At 39.0% G+C, this 22,887-nt stretch overlaps 1 protein-coding gene and 1 non-coding gene across 2 annotated transcripts in view; one reads left to right on the plus strand and one right to left on the minus strand.

Annotated features, from left to right (window-relative positions):
• The window catches only part of NSD1 (nuclear receptor binding SET domain protein 1), a 134,764-nt gene that overhangs the window by 10,327 nt on the left and 101,550 nt on the right, over positions 1 to 22,887 (plus strand).
• Positions 20,452 to 20,524, minus strand: TRNAG-GCC. The gene has a single exon. It is a non-coding gene; the product is annotated as a tRNA-Gly (tRNA).

Here is a 22,887-nt window from a genome sequence, read left to right on the forward strand (position 1 = left end):
CATTAAAAAAAAAGGAACTTTATTTCTGTCACTCCTCATATGCTCCCTCTTTTTTGGGGTGGGGGGCGGGACCTGCACTATGCAGCTTGTGGGATCCCAGTTCCCTGACCAGGGATTGAACCCTGGCCCTCTGCCATGAAAGCACAGAGTCCTAACCACTGGACCACCGGGGAATTCTCAGTTGTCCCTCATTTTCATTCTTTATATTTTATTAGGATTTTCTTTGTGTCTATGTACCTTTTTTATCTTTTGGTAACACAAGTGGCCTGATATACATATTATTGAATACCTAATACGTTGAGGATATCTATTCATATGAGCATGTAGGTAGATCTCCATTTTTTTTTAATGATTGAAATTTTTATTGAAATCACTAAGTTCACATGCTGTTAGTTGTGAGAAATAATACAGAGAGATCCCATGTATGTTTTGCTTGATTTTGCAATGATAATGTTTTGCAAAAACATCTAATATCACAACCAGGATATTGACATTGGTATAATCCACCAATCTTATTCAGGTGTCCCAGTTTATGTTTTTCATATTTTTTTTTAAAGGAAATTCTACAGTTCTATAAGGACATATTCCAGATGTCCCTGGTTTTACTTGCACTTGTTTGTGTGTATGTACTATGTTAAGTTCTCTGCATTTTTATCACCTGAGTGGGTTTGTATGTGCACTACCACACTCAAGATGTTGAACAGTTTCAGTGCCACCAGGATATCTTCTGTGGCCCTTTTATATCACACCCATCTTCTTCCTGGCAGTTCCTCCTCCAACTTTCGCCAACTACTAATCTGTCCTTTGTTTCTAAAATTTTGTCATTTCAAAAATGTCCGTAAATGGAATCATGCAGTATATATATAGCCTTTTGGGATTGGGTTTTTTTCACTTAAAATTCCCTGGAGAGTCATCCAAGTTATTGAGTGTATCAATATTTTATACCTTTTTATTACTAAGTAGTATTCCGTGATAGGTATCTACCACAGTTTGTTTAACCATTCACCTGTTGAAGGACATCTGGGTTTATTCTAGCTTTTGGCTATTAGAAGTGCTGTGAACATTCATATACAGGTTTTGTGTGAACATAAGTTTTCATTTCTCTGGGATAAATGCCCAAGAGTACCATTGCTGAATCATATGGTACTGCATGTTTACTTTTATAAGAAACTGCCAAGCTGATTTCCAGAGTAACTGTACTATTTACATTCTCACCAGTAGTGTATGAGTGATCCAGTTTCTCTTCCTCCTCACCATCATTTAGTGTTTTCACTATTTTTGTTTTAACTGTTTTGATAGTTATGTAATGATATCTCATTATGGTTTTTGTTTTTTGTTTTTAATTTATTTATTTTACTTTCTTTTTTGGCTGTGTTGGGTCTTTGTTGCTACACATAGGCTTTCTTTAGTTGCAGTGAGCGGGGGCTTCTCTTATTGCGGAACACAGGCTCTAGGCATGCGGCCTTCAGTAGTTGTGGCTTGCGGGCTCTAGAGCGCAGGCTCAGTAGTTGTGGCGCACGGGCTTAACTGCTCTGCGGCATGTGGGATCTTCCTGGACCAGGGCTCGAACCCGTCCCCTGCATTGGCAGGCAGATTCTTAACCGCTGCGCCACCAGGGAAGCCCTCATTATGGTTTTTATTTGCATTTCCCTGATAGCTAATGACGTTGAACATCTTTTTGTGTGTTTATTTCCCATCTGTATATCCTCTTTGGTGAAATACATTCATGTCTTTTGCCCATTTTCTAATTGGATTGTTTGATTTTAATTGTTTAGTTTTGAGAGTTCTTTATGTATTCTAGATGATCTACATTCTTTATAATGCCTATATACAAGTCATAATTTTTAAGCATTGTTTCTACTTTTAGATAACTTAATTAAAGAAACAATAAAGTCATACAAACTTGTTTCCCCTTAATAAATTGGAACCGATTTTAGTGTTTTTTACTGTTATTAGATGAAATTACTTTATTAAGGCCTCTAAAGTTCTTTTCACATGTCCAGTGACCTTACATAAAATATCAATACCATAGTACTGTGTTAAAGATTGCTGGAAGGATAAAACCCATTTTGGAGGATGAACAATTATATTTACACATTAGATTAAATTAAAAATAATTACTGGTTATATGATATCCCCTCATATACCAGGCAGAATCTGAAGGTAGTCTTTCTTTGTAAATTACTGAGGGTATATTCCTCTTGGCATCTCTAATTTCTCTTGATGCGGTAATTGGAGTTGTTGGGGATCCCTGGTGAAACTCGGCAATGTGCAAGTTTTATCTATACCCAGTAAAAATAATAGACATCAATGCCATGCTAATTGTCATTGGAATTTTATATCCAAAGGCATTTTTTTAACATTGCACTTGGTTCAGTGGACAATGTATTGAATCTATTTTTATAATCAGCATATGAAGAAAAAAACACTTCCACCATGCCATGATCTGTAAAGAATTGCAGAGCAGTTGAGAGGTAATACAGTTCTGCATTTGAAGTGCTTCCTTTTTTTTTTTTTTTTTTTAAATATAGTAGAGCTTTGAGGCAGAAGTGTTATAGTGCAGGTAATTAAACCACTGAAATTAGTTCTTTGGTGGAGTAGTTATTAGAGTTTTAAGTAAAGTCTTGGTAGGTACCTTATTAATTTCATAGTAATGTCTGTGGAATTATTTCCTAAGGATAAACTGCTGATAGGGGAATTATCAGGGCAATGGGTTAAATTTTTTGTCTCAGATGTACCTACTTCTGTATGGCTTTCCAAAAAGAGTGTACCATTTCACACAGTTCTAAATAGTTGTATATACGAGTACAGCATTTTCCTCCCTTTGATAGCATGCCAACTTTGATAGCACTGATGTTTAAGTTTTTACTTCATTAAATAGGTGCATACTTCTACCGCAAGTTTGATTTAATTAATATTGTTGAAATGATTTCTTTGTTTCTTGTTTGTATTTCTTCCTGTGGCCTTGCTGTCCATATCCTTTGCTGACTTATCTGTCCGGGTTGTAGTGTTTTATAGCTATTATCCTTTTATCTTACAGACATAAATATTTCTTCTCAATCTGTTTTTCATTTTAGTTAATTTTCTATAGTTGTAGAGTCAAAGTTTCATTTTTCATGTATCCAGATCTGTTTGGAGTAGTTTCTTTTATCGATTCGAAACTTCTGTATGTTCGATAAACCAATTTTACACACTTGTAAAAATTTTAAAAAATTCTGTCTGCTAAAGCCTTAAATTGATCTAATAGGGATTTTATTTTAATATCTAGCACTGTGCTGATGATAATTTTTATAGAGTCTTTAATTTTCTTTTTGAAAACAAATTCTTATAGCTGTGGAAGGAATGTTTCCCTTTGTATTAGTTATCTTTTTTTTTAAAAAAATTTATTTATTTGGCAGAGCTGGGTCTTAGTTGCAGCACGCAGGATCTTTTCTAGTTGTGGCATGCAGGCTCTTAGTTGCGGCATGTGAGATCTAGTTCCCTGACCAGGGATCGAACCCAGGCCCCCTGCATTGGGAGTGCGGAGTCTTAACCACTGGACCACCAGGGAAATCCTGTATTAGTTATCTGTTCTGCCTAACAAATTACCCTCAAACTGAGCAGTCTAAAATAATAAACATTTCTCTCACACAGGGTTAGGAATCAGGGAGTGGCCTTAGCTGGATGGTTCTGGCTCAGTCTCTCACGAGATTACAAGCAAGATGTCCATCACTGCTGCAGTCATCTGAAGGCTGTAGGATCCTTGTCCAGTATGGCTCACTCATATGGCTGTTGGCTGAAGGAGGCCTCAGTTCCTTGCTATGAGCGCCTCTCATAGGGCTGCTCACAGTATGTAGCTGGCTTCCCCCTAGAGTGAGTTGTCCAAGAGAGGAGAGACCTAGCAAGGAGATCCAAGGAGATACAATGTGGGAGGGGAATACCCTGAAGTGTGGATCACTGGGGACCATCTAGGGCGACTGGTTACCACGCCCACCCAATAAGAAATAAGTAGTTTTAAAGGAGAAAGCTTAAGTATACAAAGTAGTGACACTTAAAAAAACTTATTTATTTATTTACTTACTATTTATTTATTTATTTTTGGCTGCGCCGGGTCTTAGTTGCGGCATGCGTGATCTTCGTTGTGGCATGCAGGAACTTTAGTTGTGGCATGAGGACTCTTACTTGGCAGCATTCGAACTCTTAGTTGTGGCATGCATGTGGGATCTAGTTCCCTGACCGGGGATTGAACCTGGGCCCCTTGCATTGGGAGCATGGAATCTTACCCACTGGACCACCAGGGAAGTCCCATTAACTTAAAAAAAAAAAAAAAAAATTAATTTTTATTTTTGGCTGCGTTGGGTCTTCGTTATTGCACATGGGCTTTCTCTAGTTGTGGCGAGCAGTGGCTACTCTTCGTTGCAGTGTGCGGGCTTCTCGTTATGGTGGCTTCTTTTGTTGCGGAGCATGCGCTCTAGGTGCGTGGGCTTCAGTAGTTGTGGCACGCGGGCTCAGTAGTTGTGGTGCACAGGCTCAGTTGCTCCGCGGCATGTGGGATCTTCCCGGACCAGGGCTCGAACCTGCATCCCCTGCATTAGCAGGCGGATTCTTAACCACTGCGCCACCAGGGAAGTCCTATTTTTAATTTTGATAAAATATACATAGCATAAAATTTACCATTCTAACTTTTTTTTTTTTTTGGCCGTGCCATGTGGCTCGCAGGATCTCAGATCCCCGCCAGGGATTGAACCTGGGGCCATGGCAGTGAAAGTCGGCATCCTAACCCTAGGCCACCAGGGAACTCTCCATCCTAACTATTTTGACGTGTACAGTTAAATAACATTAAGTGTGTTCACATTTCGTGCAGCCATTCTCCAGAACTCTTTCCATCTTAGAAAACTTACCAATTGAACGACTTGCCACTTCCCCTTCCTCCCAGCCCCTGGTAACCACCATTCTGCTTTCTCTCTCTGAATTTGACTGCTCTGAATACCTCATGTAGAATTATACAGTATTTATCTTTTTGTGATTGCCTTATTTTACTTAATGTAATGTTCTCAAGAGTTCACCCATGTTGTAGGCCGTGTCAGAATTTTCTTCTCCTTTTTAAGATATTCTGCCGTACACCACATTTTCTTTATCCATTTATCAGTCGATGGCCACCTTTTGGCTATTGTGAGTAATGCTGATATGAACATAGGTGTACAAATACCTCTCCTGGATTCAGTGGGGATTCTTTTTTTTTTCTGGGCGCATCATGCAGCTTGTGGGATCTTAGTTTCCCACCCAGGGATTGAGCCTGTGCCCTCACCAGTGAAAGTGTGGAGTCCCAACCCCACGGGACTGTTTAACATTTTGAGGAACAGCCAGACTGTTTTTGCACAGTGGCTGCACCATTTTACAGTTGTGATTTCTTCATATTCTTGCCAACACTTGCTTTTTTTTTTTTTAAGCCATCCTGGTGAGTGTTACATGTTATCTCATTGTGGTTTTGATTTATATTTTCCTGATGATGTTGAGCATCCATTTATGTGCTTTTTGGACATTTGTATAGCTACTTTGGAGTCTGTGTTGTTAATCCTTTGCATATTTTTTAAAAATTGGGCTTTTTTATTGCTGAGTTGTAGTTCCTTATATATTCTGGATTAAGTCCCTTACCAGATATGATTTGCAAATATTTTTCTTCCATTCTGTGGGGTTTTTCATTTTCTTGATGGTATCCTTGAAGCACAAAATTTGTTTTTGTTTTCTTGTTTTTTAATGTTTTTGTATTTGACCATGCCATGCAGCTTCTGGGATCCTAGTTCCCTGTTCAGGGATCGAACCCTGGCCTCAGCAGTGAAAGCACAGAGTCCACTGGGCCGCCAGGGACGTTCCAAAGGTTTTTAATCTTGATGAAGTCCAATATATCTATTTTTTTCTTTGCCTTGTGGTGTCATATCTAAGAACCATTGCCTAATTCAAGATGAAGAAGATTTACTCCTACGTTTCTCCTAAAAGTTATATTCTTACCTCTTACACGTAGGTCTTTGATGCATTTTGAATTTTTGTATATGATGTGAGGTAGGGGGCCAAACATCTTTTGCATGTGGGTACCCAGTTGTCCCAGCACCATTTGTTGAAAAGACTATTCTTTCCCTATTGAATGGTCTTGGCACCCCTTGTTGAAAACAGATATAGATTTATCTCTGGGCTCTTAATTCTGTTCTGTCAATTTATATGTCTATCCTTTTTTTTTTTTAAGATTTATTTATTTATTCGCTAACACTGAGTCTTTAGTTGTGGCACGTGAGATCTTCATTGTCGCGTGCGGAATCTTTTTTTTTAATAAATTTTTTATTTACTTAATTAATTTATTTATTTATTGTTGGCTGTGTTGGGTCCTCATTGCTGTGTGCAGGCTTTCTCTAGTTGTGGCAAGCGGGGGCTACTCTTCGTTGCCGCGGTGGCTTCTCTTGTTGTGGAGCACAGGCTCTAGGCGTGCAGGCTTCAGTAGTTGTGGCATGTGGGCTCAGTAGTTGTGGCTCGCGGGCTCTAGAGCGCAGGCTCCGTAGCTGTGGCACATGGGCTTAGTTGCTCTGTGGCATGTGGAATCTCTCTGGACCAGGGCTCGAACCCATGTCCCCTGCATTGGCAGGTGGATCCTTAACCACTGTGCCACCAGGGAAGTCCCATGTGCGGGATCTTTAGTTGCGGCATGCAGGATCTAATTCCCTGACTAGGGATTGAACCTGGATCCCCTGCATTGGGAGCGTGGAGTCTTAACCAGTGGACCACCAAGGAAGTCCCTATATGTCTAACCTTATTCCAGCACCACACATTTTTGATTGATGTCGTTTTGTAGTAAGTTTTGAAGTCAGAAGTGTTGAGTTCTTATAAGTTGTTGTTCTTTTTTTTTTTTTTTTTCTTTTTTGGCCATGCCACGCAGCTTGTGGGATCTCAGTTCCCCTACCAGGAATTGAACTTCCGTGGCAGTGAAAGTGCCGAATCCTAACTACTAGACCACCAGGGAATTCCCTGTTTCTCATTTTCAAGATTGTTTTAGATATTCTGTGTCCCTTGCATTTTCATACAATTTTAGGATTACTTATCAATTTCTGCAAAAAAGGGAACTGGAAGTTTGATATTTTGTTCAGGTCTGTAGATCATTTTGGAGTTTATCAGCATCTTAGCAACACTGTCTCCATGTGAAAATGGGGTTCTTTCCATTTATTTAGGTCTTGTTTAATATCTTTCAGTGGTGTTTGTAGTTTTGAGTGTACAATTCTTATACTCCTTTTTATTTTTATTTTATTTTTAAAAATTTAATTTTTTTTTTTTTTGGCTGTACCACCGCGCAGCATGCGAGATCTTAGTTCCCCGACCCTTTATGTGATTATTTTTATAGTAGGAGTTACTTTCTAAGTTTTCAATTAAAAGCGACTTCCCTGGCTGTCCAGTGGTTAAGACTTCGCCTTCCAGTGCAGGGGGTGAAGGGTTCGATCCCTGGTCGGGGAGCTAAGATCCCATATGCCTCGCCTTGCAGACAAAAAACCAAAACATAAAACAGAAGCAACGCTGTAACAAATTCAATAAAGACTTTAAAAATGGTCCACATCAAAAAATCTTTAAAAAAAAAAGGTGACTTTTTACCAAGTACATTTTATTGTAACTTTGCATTTCGAAAATTGCTAACATTAATTGAGACAGCACATTCTTCATTCATTACTCAGTTGTTTTAGGTGCCATGCATTTGTAAGATGGGAATATGGTGGAAGTTGGGGTAGGACAGCTGTGCTGGGCAGAGAGGAGTATGATTTAGGATTCCAAGGATTGAAATAGCTGCTGCTTTGGGAGAATAAGGAGTTGATTATGGCATGATTAGGCGGGGAGGATGGGGTAGGAAGGGATGATATTGAAGTGGGGTAGTTAGGGTCTAGGTCTTTCCCTAAATTCTCCCTTTTTTTTTTTTTTTTTGTTTAAATGATTGAAATGATATTTTTTTCTGCTTGTATTTGACTTTTGTATCTATTGTTAACCTGTTTCTGTTTCTTAATTTTGACTGCTGCTCACTACGAAAAAGCATAGATAAAATGCCATTAAAAGAAGTCATAAGAACTTTTCTTTATATAGAAAGGGAGTTTGGGATTGTAGAAAGAATGTGGGGGGAGCAGTCCCTTAGAATTACCTGAGAGGCTGTGTCCCGGGCATAAGTTCTCAGTTATGTTCACCAAATAAAACATAACTCTCAACTTTAAAAAAAAAAAAATGTGGGCTTTGGAGTTGGACAGATCTCCCTTTGAGACCAGACTGACTCCTTTGATTACCTTGGACAAGTGACTCTTCACCCTTAGTTTCTTAATCCGTAAGCTGTTTTGAAAATTAACTCCTAGCACAGTGTATTGCACATGGTGTGTATTTGCTGCTGTTAATTATCATAGTTAACATACATTGAGTACCGTCTGCCAGGCAGCTAGTCTCTGTACTAAGCACTTAATGAGTATTGATATTATCTCATTTAATCCCTCAGAACAAGCCCACATAAGTTGATAGACAAACCATTATTTCAGGTTTATTAACATTAGGAAATAGAAGCTTAGGGAGATTTAAAGTGGTTTCCCAAGTGATGGTGCTGGTATTCTGGCCAAGGCCGTCTGGCTTCAGAGTGTTTTCTCTCTGCCTGTGTTGCCTCCCCTGTTGCAAAGGACTACGGGCACCATTCATTACATAATGTTATTTTTAGTGGTCTTGTTGGCAGTGGGAGATTAAAATGAGAGGCAGAAATTTGATAGTTTTTCTCAAGTCTGCATGTCAATTTGGCCTGAAAACTTGAATAGAAAGACAGGTGTCATCAGCAAATCTGTCCTATCCTGTACTTTCAAAACCAATGCAACTTCTATCTAGTATGAGGATTTATTTCTGTCTGAACTTTCTGAGTTACCTCTGCTTACTAACAAATAACCACAATGTAAGTGTAACTGTGCAGTAATGAAATATTCTTTCAGTTTATCATTACCAGATGTGAATGTTCCATTTAAAAAATAGTTTAAGGAAGCTAGACACTTTTTTAAGAAATTGAGATAAAATTTAAATAACTTAAAATTGACCATTTAAAACACCGTTTTAAAAGTGTACAATTCAGTGGCATTTTTTACATTACAGTGTTGTGTAACCATTACTGCTATGTAATTCCAGACCATTCTTATCAACTCCAAGAAAGAAACTACTTAATCATTAAGCAGTCACTCCCCATTTTCCTTTCCCCTAGTCCTTGGCAACCACTGATCTTTCAGTCTTTATGAGTGCCTATTCTAGACATTTTGTATAAGTGGAATCAAAGTATGTGGCCTTTTTTGTCTGGTTCCTTTCGGCTTAACCATCATGCTTTCAAAGTTTATCCATATTGTAGCACATATCAGCACTTTATTCCTTTTTATGGCTGAATAATATTCCATGGTGTGGATTATACCACAGTTTGTTTATCTTTTATCAGTGTGGGAATTTGGATTATTTCCACTTTTTGGTTATGATGAATTAATTACGCTGCTGTCAATAGGTGTGTACAAGTTTTTTTGCTTGAATATCTGTGTTTAAATCTCAGGTATATACCCACTAGTGGAATTGCTGGGTCATATGGTAATTTTGTTTAACTTTTTTTCCCCTTTTATTATTATTTTTTTTGAGGGCATGATTGACATATGGAAAACCTGTACATATTTATGTGTATATCTTGATGAATTTGAAGATAAGTATACACCTGTGAAACTGTCCACCATATATAATGCCATATATAATACCATACACTTAACCATAAGATGTAATCACTTACAGATTTTAAGTATATAATACAGTATTGTTGACCATATGCGCTATACAGTAGATCTCTCAGACTTATTCATCTTGCATAAGTGGAACTATGTACCTTTTGACTAACATGTCCCCGATTCCCCCTCCTCCCAGCCCCAGTAACCTCCTAGCCCCTGATAACCACCCTTCCACTTTGTGCTTCTATGATTTGACTATTTTGGATTCCTGATATAAGTGGGGATCATGTAGAATTTGTTTTTCTGTGTGTGGCTTATTTCCCTTAGTATAATGTCCTCCATGTTCATGTTGTAAGCAAGTTGCAGGACTTTCTTCTTAAAAAGAAGGCTCAATAATAATTCCATTGTATGTATATACCCACATTTTCTTTATACACTCATTTGTTGATGGACATTTAGGTTGTTTTTCCGTGTCTTTGCTATTGTAAGTAATGTGACAACAAACATGGGTGTGCAGAAAACTATTTGAGATCCTAATTTAAATTATTTTGGATATGGTATGGCAGAGTGGGATTATAACTCTATGATAGTTATAGTTTTAATTTTTTGAGGAACCTCCACATAGATTTCCACGGTACCCATTTACATTCCCACCAACAGATATACAAGGGTTCCCTTTTTCTTTCTGTATTCTCACCAAACACTTGTGGATGTTATTTATGTGTTCTGGATACGAGATGTGTAATCAGATATTTGTTTTTGCAAATATTTGTTCCCATTCCATGAGTGTCTTCCCACTCTTGATAGTGTCCTCTTCTACGCAAAGAATTTTAATTTTGATGATGTCCAATTTAACCTATTTTTTCCTTTTGTTATTTGTACTTTTGGTGTTCTTCCTATGAATCCGTAGCCAAATACTAGGTCATGAAGATTTACTGCTGTGTTTTCTCTAAGATTTTTATAGTTTTAGCTCCTACATTTAGATCTTTGATATATTTGAGTTAATTTTTGTATATGGTGTGAGGTAAGGGTTCAACTTCATGTTTTAACTAAAAAAATTTTAACAACTTTATTGTGGTATAATCCACATACGATACATATATCCATTTAAAATATAATGTAGTGATTTTTAGTATATTCATTGAGTTGCACATCCGTCACTACAATCTAACTGTAAAAAATTTTATCACTCATTAGCAGTCATTCTCCTCAGCCCTAGGCAACCAGCAGTTTATGTTCTTTCTTTATGGATTTTCCTATTCTGGACATTTTCATATAAATTAAATCATATAATATATGGTCTTTTGTGATTGAGTTCTTTAACTTAGTGTAATATTTTCAAGGTTCATCCATGTTGTAGCATGTATCAGTACCCCAGTCCTTTTTGTGGTTGAGTAATATTCCATTGCATAGATATATATATACCACATTTTGCTATCCATTCATCAGTTAATGGATCTTTGGTTTGTTTCCACATTTTGGCTGTTATGAATGCTGGTGTGAAGATTCATGTAAAAGTTTTTGTGTGGATGTGTGTTTTCTTTTCTTTACTTTTTAAAAAAAAATAATATTTATTTATTTGGCTGCACTGGGTCTTAGTTGTGGCACGTGGGTCTTTGTTGCCGCGTGTGGGATCTTAGTTGCTGCATGCAGGATCTAGTTCCCTGACCAGGGATCGAACCTGAGCCCCTTGCATTGGGAGCGTGGAGTCTTAACCACTGGACCACCTGGGAAGGCCCTCAATATTTCTTTTTTTTTTTTTTTTTTTTTCCCTGTGTTTGTGCACAATGCCTGCAGATGGACACACAGGTGTGTGGACACACAGGTGCATGCCTGCCTGTGTACACACAAATCTGGGTAAATGGCATGTGGCCAAGGACCCCTGGCCATTCATGGTGGACCCTCAGCCATGCACTTACTGAGCACCTACTGTGTGCCTGTCACTTTCCAAGCCCACCATGTGGGTAAGCTCATTGATTGCAATGATTTTCTCCACTTTCCAGATGGAAAAGGTGAGGCCCCAGGAGGACAAGAAACTTGCTTTAGGTCCCACCTGCTGGGCAGGGGTGGAGTTGGGATTTGATCCCAGGCAGCTGGGTCTGCTGTAGACATTGGGGACACAGAGAGAACCCATCTTTGCCCTCCAGGGATGACATTGTAATGGCAGAGACAGACACTACACAGGTCAATCAGTCAGTAAACAAAATGGGAAGGTAGTGATAAGTACCCTGAATTTACACAAAGCAAGAAAGAGAGAGAGTGAATTGGGGAGGGGGGTGTGGTCATCAGACTTGGGGTCAGAGGAAGCCTTTCTGAGGAGGTGACTTTGAGGAGAGACCTGAAGGAGATGATGGAGGGAGGTGTGATGACATCTGGGTGGAAGAGTGTTCCAGGCAGAGGGGGAATATAGCCTGTGCAAATGTCCTGAGGCAAGACTGTGCCTAGTGTGTTGGAGGAAAGAGTGAGGAGGGCCCGTGTGGCTGAATCAGAGAGAGTGATGTGGGAGAGAGGGAGGAGGGGAGGGCAAGGAGGGGATGGGGCAGGTGGTACAGGGCCTCATGGGCCTTGGGGAAGTCTTGGGCTTTTAACTCAATACTTCTTTTAGGATGGGTTTAGTATTGCTGTATTCTTTTAGTATTTGCTTGTCTGAGAAATTCTTATCTCACCTATTCTAAATGATAATCTTGCTGGGTAGAGTATTCTAGGTTGCGATTTTTTCCTTTCAGGACTTTGACTATATTTGCCACTCCCTTCTGGCCTGTAACGTTTCTGTAGAGAAATCAAGCTGATAGCCTTATGGGAGTTCCCTTGTAATTAATTCTTTGTTTTTCTCTTGCTGCCTTTAGAATCCTCTCTTTAACTTCAGTAGTTGTGGCACATGGGCTCAGTAGTTGTGGCTCGCAGTCTCTAGAGCGCAGGCTCTGTAGTTGTGGTGCACAGGCTTAGTTGCTCCGCGGCATGTGGGATCTTCCTGGACCAGGGCTCAAACCCGTGTCCCCTGCATTGGCAGGCGGATTCTTAACCACTGCGCCACCAGGGAAGTCCCTGTCATTTTAATTATAATATGTCTTGGTATAGATTTGTTTGGGTTCATCTTGTTTGGGTCCCTCTGTGTTTCTTGTACCTGGATATCTGTTTCCTTCTTGAGGTTTGGGAAGTGTTCAGCCATAATTTCTTCAGATATACTTTTGATCCCCTTTCCTCTTTCTTCTCCTTCTGGAATCTCTGTTATGTTTAGATTAGCACGCTTTATATTATCATAGGTTTCTTATATTGCTTTCAGTTTTTTTCATCTGGCTTTCTGTCTGCTGTTCTCATTGGGTGATTTCCATTATTCTAATCTTCTGCATTATTCAGTCTGCTGTTCATTGCCTTTAGCTGAGGTTTATCCAGCAAATGAGTTTTCTAACTTTTCTTGGCTCCTCTTATAGTTTGTAGTTCCTTTTTACAGTAATCTACATTTCTATCGATAGCCTTTTTTTTTTTAATTGAAGTATGGTTGATTTACAATGTTGTGCTTTGATAGCCTTTCTTAATTCCTTTAGTATTTTCATTACCTCTTTTTTGAACTCGGTGTCTATTAGACTGAAGAGATCTGTTTCATTGTTCCTACTTTCAGGAGAATGCTCTTGATCTTTTAATTGGTAGTGGTTCTTTTGCTTCTCCATTTAACTTATATTTCCCTTGCTCTATGAGTTTAGGAAAACAGTTGTCTGCTGTGGTCTCAGAGGGGTATTTTTATGTGGGAGTGTCCCTGTGTAGCCTGCATGGGTTTAGTATTTTTTGGTGCGAGGGCTGTTTTTAGTATGGATGCCTGCCACCTCTTTCCTCAGTGTGTGCTGGCCGATATCCCCTTGATAGGGGGGTGTAACTGGTGTTGTGGTGACCAGAGCCCACACTGGAAGTTGAGCGGGGCCTCCTTTTTGCTCTGTGGTTGTCACAGCCCTGTTAGGGGCAGAATCTGCTCCTTAGTTTTTGGAGTAGAAGGTCCCAGATCTGTTTCTAAGCTGCTGTGTGAGGTCGGCAGGATTGGAGCGCTTCCACTGGGAGAGGAGCCACTGAGTATTCCTCCGCTGGAGCTGTCCACCAGGGAGCGCGCTCTGTGGTGTCTCCTGAAACCCATTGTGTGGGCTCACAAAGTACACTGTTGTTGGCACTGTCCTTGTTCCCGGCTCAACCGTAGGAATGCTGGCAACAGGCCCTGGTGACCCTCAGGCGCTGTGTTTACAAAGCTACCAGCGCAGATCCACCAGCTCAGATCCAGAGAAGTCAGGTACCAGGACTGGAGTAGTCGCGCCATGTGAGCTACGGAAGCAGCCCGGACCCCGGCCCAGCCTTCACGTGCACACTCCCACACAGCCCACAGCTGCTGAGGCCAAACCTGTCCCAGCCTCGGGGGCACCTGTTGTCTACTCGATGTCCCACAGGCTCCGAGTTTACAAAACCAGCAGCCTTGCCCTTTTCTTTTTTTTTTAACATCTTTTTTGGGGTATAATTGCTTTACAGTGGTGTGTTAGTTTCTGCTTTATAACAAAATAAATCAGCTATACATATACATATATCCCCATATCTCCTCCCTCTTGCATCTCCCTCCCATCCTCCCTATCCCACCCCTCTAGGTGGTCACAAAGCACCGAGATGATCTCCCTGTGCTATGTGGCTGCTTCCCACTAGCTATCTATCCTTGCCCTTTTCTTTCTTTCTTTTTTAAAAATAAATTTATTTATTTTATTTATTTATTTTTGGCTGCGTTGGGTCTTTGTTGCTGCACGCGGACTTTCTCTAGTTGCGGTGAGCAGGGGCTACTCTTTGTTGCAGTGCACGGGCTTCTCGTTGCGGTGGCTTCTCTTGTTGCGGAGCATGGGCTCTAGGCACGTGGGCTTCAGTAGTTGCGGCACGTGGGCTCAGTAGTTGTGGCTCACGGGCTCTAGAGCACCTCAGTAGTTGTGGCGCACAGGCTTAGTTGCTCTGCGGCATGTGGGATCTTCCCAGACCAGGGCTCGAACCTGTGTCCCCTGCATTGGCAGGCGGATTCTTAACTACTGCGCCACCAGGGAAGCCCCTCTTTGCCCTTTTCTTGGTTAGGCATTTGCTTGGTTGTTCCAGACCTTTTTAGTAGTTTCCCCAGTTCTCATAGTTTTTTGTGTAGTTGTTCGTGATAGTTTTTCCCTTGTTCATCTGCTATTTTTGTGGAGGTACTGGCCCTTGAAGTTCCCTATTCCCTCATTTCTTCTGATGTCACTTGAGACACATTTGACTGTTAGAACCTTTCCTCAAAATAGTTTTGGAGTTTATTTTTTGTAATAGTCTTCAGACCTTGTTTTTATTAGGGAAAATCAAGTAAGGATTGAATCTGGTGAAGAAGTTAAACTAATAGATCGCAGTTTAGGTTCTACATGTGGTTTGGAATTAACATGAAAGGTTTTTATCATGTAATACGTAGAATTGACTTGTTAGTGGTAGTTTTTGACAAACTGCAGATAAATCTGGCCACCACCTGTGTTTGTAACAGCCCATGAGCCAAGAATAGTTTTTATGTTTTTGAATGGATGAGACAAAATCAAAAGGAAGATATTTGATAACATGTTAAACTAATACGAAATTCAAATTTCAGTGACCATGTATGAAGGTCTGTTGGAACGTAGCTCTTTTATGTGTTGTCTATGGCTACTTAATGTGCTATGATGGGGGAGTTGAGTAGTTGGGAAAAAGACCATGAAATATTTACTGTTTGGCCCTTAACAGAAAAAGTTTATCACTCTACTGTATATATTATCCTAAGAGTTATTAAATGGTCCTGTAAGGACAATACTTGTTTACAAGTTCTGGTGTGGTATGTCAAAATATTATTTTGTTCATAAGCACATCTCATATTTTAAGTTTTAATGAATGAAAACAGTAATTCACTAGTTAAATTAACTACAAATACAACTTTTCTGGTTAATCGGAAGGATGTTCATAGGTAGTCTGATATTCATGTTGTCATTTGGTTAGCATTTCTTCCTACTCTCTTAATACTTTTCCTTGGTTTTCAGAAAAGTGGATAAAAAGTTCTGTGTTCCCATAATACTGTTACAGCATTTTCATAATATGTTTTGATTATTGTTCTGTCCTGTATCCCCGAGTAAACTTACAACTTCAAGCTTGGGATTGTGTTGTCTTTATTTTGTATCCTTGAGTCCTACTACAGTTTCTCATAAGTAGGTAAGCAACAAATATTTTAGGAGGAAAGAATGAGTATTGTTAGAGAAATATCTAGGTCATTTCTCATCTTGATCCTCCTGCAGAGAGGAAAGCTAGGTTTATACTTTAGAGATATAAATTAAATAAGTAGGGACTTGCCAGAGACTGAGTCAGTTGTAGGAAATTATTATACATTCAAGGCACCAATAGCCAAACGGTTATCTGGTTTTTAACTCATCAACGTATAGCTTGTACATATTTATTATTTTATTGATTTTGCTTTTGGGCTGTGTCATCAACTATATGGTCACAAAAGATGAGGATTAGTTTTCTGTGGTGAGTAGAAAGATAATTTGAATGCAAATATGTTATAGAAAGTAATAGCATTTAAAAAGTCTTATTCAGGGCTAATTCTTGGAAGGGCAAATAATCTTAAAGCTTTGACAATAATATGTAGTATATCATTTAAACCACGTGGAAAAGGATATTTTGTATGTCATTTAAAATAATAGGCAGGGTAAAGTTTTAAAAAAGTTAATCTCTAGAATGGCAAGTGATATATCCTGTCTGCATTTTACAGTAAAGCTTATTTGCGCCGTGAACATTCAAATTAGAAAATTCTACTTTTTCTTCATTTCAGTGTCTTCAAACTCAGTGTTTTGAAATTGAAGTGTTAAAAACTAAATTATTCTTTTAGTTTTTATCATTGCAAATCCAGAACACTGTCTGCATTTACCTGAAATGTTTAAAATAGGTTTTGTCATTACTTTTCCTGATTAGTACAGTATAAATCTAAAAGGATTGTCTTGGAAGAGCTTATAACAACTTAAAAATTTTAAAAAATGTTTATTTTGCAAAAAATGCTCTGGTGATGAGCTCAGGATTCTTTAACTCCAGAACTTAGTCCAGAGCCCAGGCCCAACTTTTTGCATAGAGCAAGATGGTGGGTACCCAAACTTTGGGGATCAGTCAGAATTGAGCTTGGCAATTAATGGTGTCACATTGGAAATTTTGTTTTGGGTTTCTCAGTAGTAAATGGAGGTAATACCCACCTATTAGCATTTTTTGTAATTCCATTTATATTACATGTAAAAAGGCTTGGCACATGGTTGAAGGTTCTAAGAAATGTTTTTTTCCTCTAAACCTGAGATTCAACTTGGTCCCAATTTTTAAAATGTCAAGATTTTTCTTTAAAAATTCAAATACTGGCCCACAAACATTGGGTTTTCAAGTTATGAATGTTACCTATTAGCTCAACATACTTACTTGACTCAGTAGACATAAGACCTTTGGGCTCTTCCTTCATCATTCAAATTGGTGTTTGAGCCTATTTGTTCACCAGAAACTTTGGATACACAGTTTCCATAAATCCAACAGGTTTAGCTTTGAGAATCTAAGAAACATGCATAAAGTGTGAAACTTGTTTTCTTTTCCCTTCATATTTGTATCAGGAGCGTCTTAGCACATGCTATGGCTTTCTTTTCTCAACTGCTCTTTGTATTTTGTTATTCCTATTTCTTTGTGGGAGTCAAACCATACACCACTGAAGGAGCTTAGTTAAATTTCTAGAATATTCCTAGTAGACTACTGGCAACTGGAGGAGAAAGTGCACACTGGCTATGGTTTTTAAATGTGTGTGACACTTCAGCAGATGCTTTGCACCTTTGTGCATTCAGACTTTTCCTTTGCATTGCATGCTCTGTTTTCCCACCTACATATAATTACGACTTAAAGTTGCTTTATGTTGCAAGGACTGAAGTGGAAGATAAAAACTTTTACAGTATCTCATTATTTTTTTGATCTTTCATTTATTCGTTCATTATTCAACAAATATTGAGCATTAACAATGTGCCAGACAGTGTTTTAAGCACTGGGAATACAGTGATCCTCATGGATCTTTGAGTCCTGTGGGGAAGACAAACAGTTAACAAGGTACTCCACAATACTTATGTAACAGCAGTTAAACTGAGGATTAGGAAGAAGAGAAGTAGGGAATTTCCTGGTGCTCCAGTGGTTAGGACTCCGAGCTTCCACTCCCAGGGGCCCTGGTTCAATCCCTGGTTGGGGAGCTAAGATCCCTCAAGCCGCACCACGGAAGTGGGGGCGTGGGGGGAGGAAGAGGAGAAGTGTAGGGAACTTGTAGCATGCATCCTGGGGAGGCTTGATCTAGTTTGGTGCTCAGGGAGTCTTCCCTAAGAAAGTGATGTGGAGACTGGGAATCCAAAGATTAAGTAAGAGTTAACTGGGACATAAAAGGGGCTGGGAGGGTGGTGATGAGAGTAGGAGAGAGGAATTTTTATTCTTTGCATGTGTTAATATCTTTTTATTTTTATTTTTAAAATTTTTATTGAAATACAGTTGATTTATAATGTTTCAGATGTACAGCAAAGTGATTCAGTTATACATGTATTCTTTTTTTAGATTCTTTCCCATTATAGGTTATTACAAGATAGTTTCCTGTGCTTGTTGGTTATCTATTTTATATGTAGTAGTGTATGTGTTTTAATTCCAAACTCCTAATTTATCCCCACCTCCCTTTCCACTTTGGTAACCATAAGTTTGTTTTCTATGTCTGTGAGTCTGTTTCTGTTTTGTAAATAAGTTCATTTGTATCATTTTTTTTTTTTTAGATTCCACATATACAGGATATCATATAATTGTCTTTCTCTGCCTGACTTCACTAGTATAATAATCTCTAGGTCCATCCATGTTGCTGCAAGTGGCATTATTTCATTCTTTTTTATAGGGGAGAAAGGAATTTAAAGAGCATGTTAGGCAGAGGAACCAGCTTGAGTAAAGGCTACAGTAGTTTTAGTAATTGTGCAAAGTCTGTGAGCTTGTGATTGAATCCTGGATATCCTGAGGGTCTGCCATTCAGGTTTCCTTTCTTCTCTTCTCCTTCTTTTTTTAAATTCAGTATTAGATTGTGCATTCACACTGACCAGGGTAAGAGGAAACTATATGAATGCCCAGATTTTCCTCTCTGCTCTAATTAGACTCTCTCTCAAGATGCCTTCCAAAGAAATATTTATTTCAGTTAAGATTTTAGAGCCATTCTTTTTTGTTTCCTGCTTGAAAATGGCATTACTTATTACATTTGTAACACTTCCATGTTTTGTTTATTTTATTTTTTAAAAGATTTTTAAAATTTTATTTATTTATTTATTTTGTCTGCTCTGGGTCTTCGTGGCGGCACGTGGGATCTTTAGTTGCAACATGTGAACTGTTAGTTGCGGCATGTGGGATCTAGTTCCCTGACCAGGGGTCGAACTCAGGCCCCCTGCATTGGGAGTGCAGAGTCTTAGCCACTGGACCACCAGGGAAGTCCCTAAAGATTTTTTTTTTTGGATGTGGACCATTTTTATAAATTTATTTTTATATATTTATTTTTGGATGCATTGGGTCTTTTTTGCTGCGCGCAGGCTTTCTCTAGTTGCGGCGAGTGGGGGCTACTCTTCTTTGCAGTGTGCAGGCTTCTCATTGCCGTGGCTTCTCTTGTTGTAGAGCATGGGCTCTAGGTGCGTGGGCTTCAGTAGTTGTGGCACGTGGGCTCAGTAGTTGTGGCTCCCGGGCTGTAGAGCACAGGTGAAGTAGTTGTGGTACACGGGCTTAGCTGCTCCGCGGCATGTGGGATCTTCGTGTACCAGGGCTCGAACCTGTGTCCCCTGCATTGGGAGGCGGATTCTTAATCACTGTGCCACCAGGGAAGCCCCTGTGGATCATTTTTAAAGTCTTTATTGAATTTGTTACAAATATTGCTTCCGTTTTATGTTTTGATTTTTTGGCCCCAAGGCATGTGGGGTCTTAGCTCCCTGACCAGGGATCGAACCCACTCCCCCTGCATTGGAAGGCGAAGTCTTAACCACTGCACCACCAGGGAAGTCCCAACACTTATATGCTTTAAATTTTAAAAGATTTATAATGAAAAGTATTTAAATCAGCCAGTTCCTCTCGCTGGTAATCAGTTATCAGTTCTTGTGTGTTATCCTTTGAAATATTTTATACATATGCAAGCAAATGCATATAATATCCACCCTAGTGTTTTTTTTTGTTTTTTGTTTTTAAATAGTGGTAGTGCTTCCCTGGTGTCACAGTGGTTGGGAGTCCGCCTGCCAATGCAGGGGACACAGGTTCGAGCCCGGTCCAGGAAGATCCCACATGCTGTGGAGCAACTAAGCCCATATGGCACGGCTGCTGAGCCTGCACTCTAGAACCCTCAAGCCACAACTACTGAAGCCTGTGCACCTAGAGCCCGTGCTTTGCAACAAGAGAAGCCACCACAGTGAGAGGCCCACGTACCACAGCGAAGAGTAGTCCTGGCTCACCACAACTAGAGAAAGCCCGCGCGCAGCAACGAAGACCCAATGCAGCCAAAAATAAAATAAACAATAATAAAAAAAATAAGATAAATAGTGGTAGTGCACTATATTATATTTTTTTCCCCTTTAATTAATTAATTAATTTGGTTGCACTGGGTCTTAGTTGCAGCAGGTGGGTTCCTTAGTTGTGGCATGTGAACTCTTACTTGAGGCATGTGTGTGGGATATAGTTCCCTGACCAGGGATTGAACCCGGGCCCCCTGCATTGGCAGTGCGGAGTCTTAACCACTGCACCACCAGGGAAGTCCCCCTACCTTTTTTTTTTTTTTTTTTGAATTTTATTTAATTTATTTTTTTTATACAGCAGGTTCTTATTAGTTATCCATTTTATACGTATTAGGGTATACATGTCAATCCCAATCTCCCAATTCATCACCCCCCTCCCCCCCCTGCCACTTTCCCCCATTGGTGTCCATATGTTTGTTCTCTACATCTGTGTCTCTATTTCTGCCCTGCAAACCAGTTCATTTGTACCATTTTTCTAGGTTCCACATAGACGTGTTAATATATGATATTTGTTTTAATCTTTCTGACTTACTTCACTCTGTATGACAGTCTGTAGATCCATCCACGTCTCTATGAATGACCCAATTTCATTCCCTTTTACGGCTGAGTAATATTCCATTGTATATATGTACCATATCTTCTTTATCCATTCATCTGTAGATGGACATTTGGGTTGCTTCCATGTCCTGGCTGTTGTAAATAGTGCTGCAATGAACATTTGGGTGCATGTGTCTTTTTGAATTATGGTTTTCTCTGTGTATATGGCCAGCAGTGGGATTGCTGGGTCATATGGTAATTCTATTTTTAGTTTTTTAAGGGACCTCCATACTGTTCTCCTTAGTTGGCTGTATCAATTTACATTCCCACGAGCACTGCAAGAGGGTTCCCTTTTCTCCACACCCTCTCCAGCATTTGTTGTTTGTAGATTTTCTGATGATGCCCATTCTAACTGGTATGAGGTGATACCTCACTGTAGTTTTGATTTGCATTTCTCTAATAATTAGTGATGTTGAGCAGCTTTTCATGTGCTTCTTGGCCATCTGTATGTCTTTGGAGAAATGTCTATTTAGGTCTTCTGCCCACTTTTTGATTGGGTTGTTTGCTTTTTAATATTGAGCTGCATGAGCTGTTTTTATATTTTGGAGATTAATCCTTTGTCCATTGATTCGTTTGCAAATATTTTCTCCCATTCTGAGGGTTGTCGTTTCTTCTTTTTTTTTTTTTAAAGCATATTTTATTTTATTTTATTTTTACACACACACACACACACACACACACTGTATTTTATTTTTACAAGAGATAGACTGACATCAAGCATTGTACATGGATGACTACAACAAAAGCAACAATGATTGCAATTACCAAACACGAAACACACTCATACTATGTCATAATATTGACATTCAGTCCAGTAATCCTCCACTGTAGCAGCTCCTTTACTTTGCAGTGAAAATTGATTTGTATATTCTTTGCCTCTGAGTCCTTGTGGGATTTTTTTTTTTTAATTCAAACAGAAAGTCACAAAAATTATACTCATCCTTATCAGTTCACTCAGTCCCATGTAATTAATTTTTTTTTTCATCTTGATCTTTTGTTAGCACTTTTATGAGTTCATCAGTTTTTCATTAGAGTCTGAAAATGCTTATTCATTCAGTTCAGCAGTACAGTCAGTTACCAGAAACCTGTACTTGTCAGAGTCTTTTCCATGAATTCCTTGAAGATGAAACCCTTTATAGGAACATAGTTGCAAAAGCATCAGAGTACACCCAGAACTGTCTGTAAATGACAAAAGACTTAAAAATGACCACGGTTAAAGATTTGATGAAAGTTCATAATAATGCAGTTGACAAGAAAATTAGTTATTTCTGAGATATACATTTTAAAGTAATAACTAGGATTATGACTTATAACATTATACCAGAACATATAAGATTTTTAGAAATTTCATGTAATGTCTGAAACATTTATATTAACATATTTCCATACAAATAACCCAATGAAAGTTTAGTATTAGTTGGTTTGTTTGTTTGTTTATACTGCAGGTTCTTATTAGTCATCAATTTTATACACATCAGTGTATACATGTCAATCCCAATCGCCCAATTCAGCACACCACCATCCCCACCCCACGGCAGTTGTCCCCCCCTGGTGTCCATATGTCTGTTCTCTACATCTGTGTCTCAACTTCTGACCTGCAAACCGGCTCATCTGTACCATTTTTCTAGGTTCCACATACATGCATTAATATACGATATTTGTTTTCTCTTTCTGACTTACTTCACTCTGTATGACAGTCTCTAGATCCATCCACGTCTCAACAAATGACTCAATTTCGTTCCTTTTTATGGCTGAGTAATATTCCATTGTATATATGTACCACAACTTCTTTATCCGTTCGTCTGTTGATGGGCATTTAGGTTGCTTCCATGACCTGGCTATTGTAAATAGTGCTGCAATGAACATTCGGGTGCATGTGTTTTTTTGAATTACGGTTTTCTCTGGGTATATGCCCAGTAGTGGGATTGCTGGGTCATATGGTAATTCTATTTTTAGTTTTTTAAGGAACCTCCATATTGTTCTCCATAGTGGCTGTATCAATT

Source organism: Balaenoptera musculus, chromosome 3, assembly GCF_009873245.2.
Source record: "Balaenoptera musculus isolate JJ_BM4_2016_0621 chromosome 3, mBalMus1.pri.v3, whole genome shotgun sequence".
NCBI classification, from domain to species: Eukaryota; Metazoa; Chordata; class Mammalia; order Artiodactyla; family Balaenopteridae; genus Balaenoptera; species Balaenoptera musculus.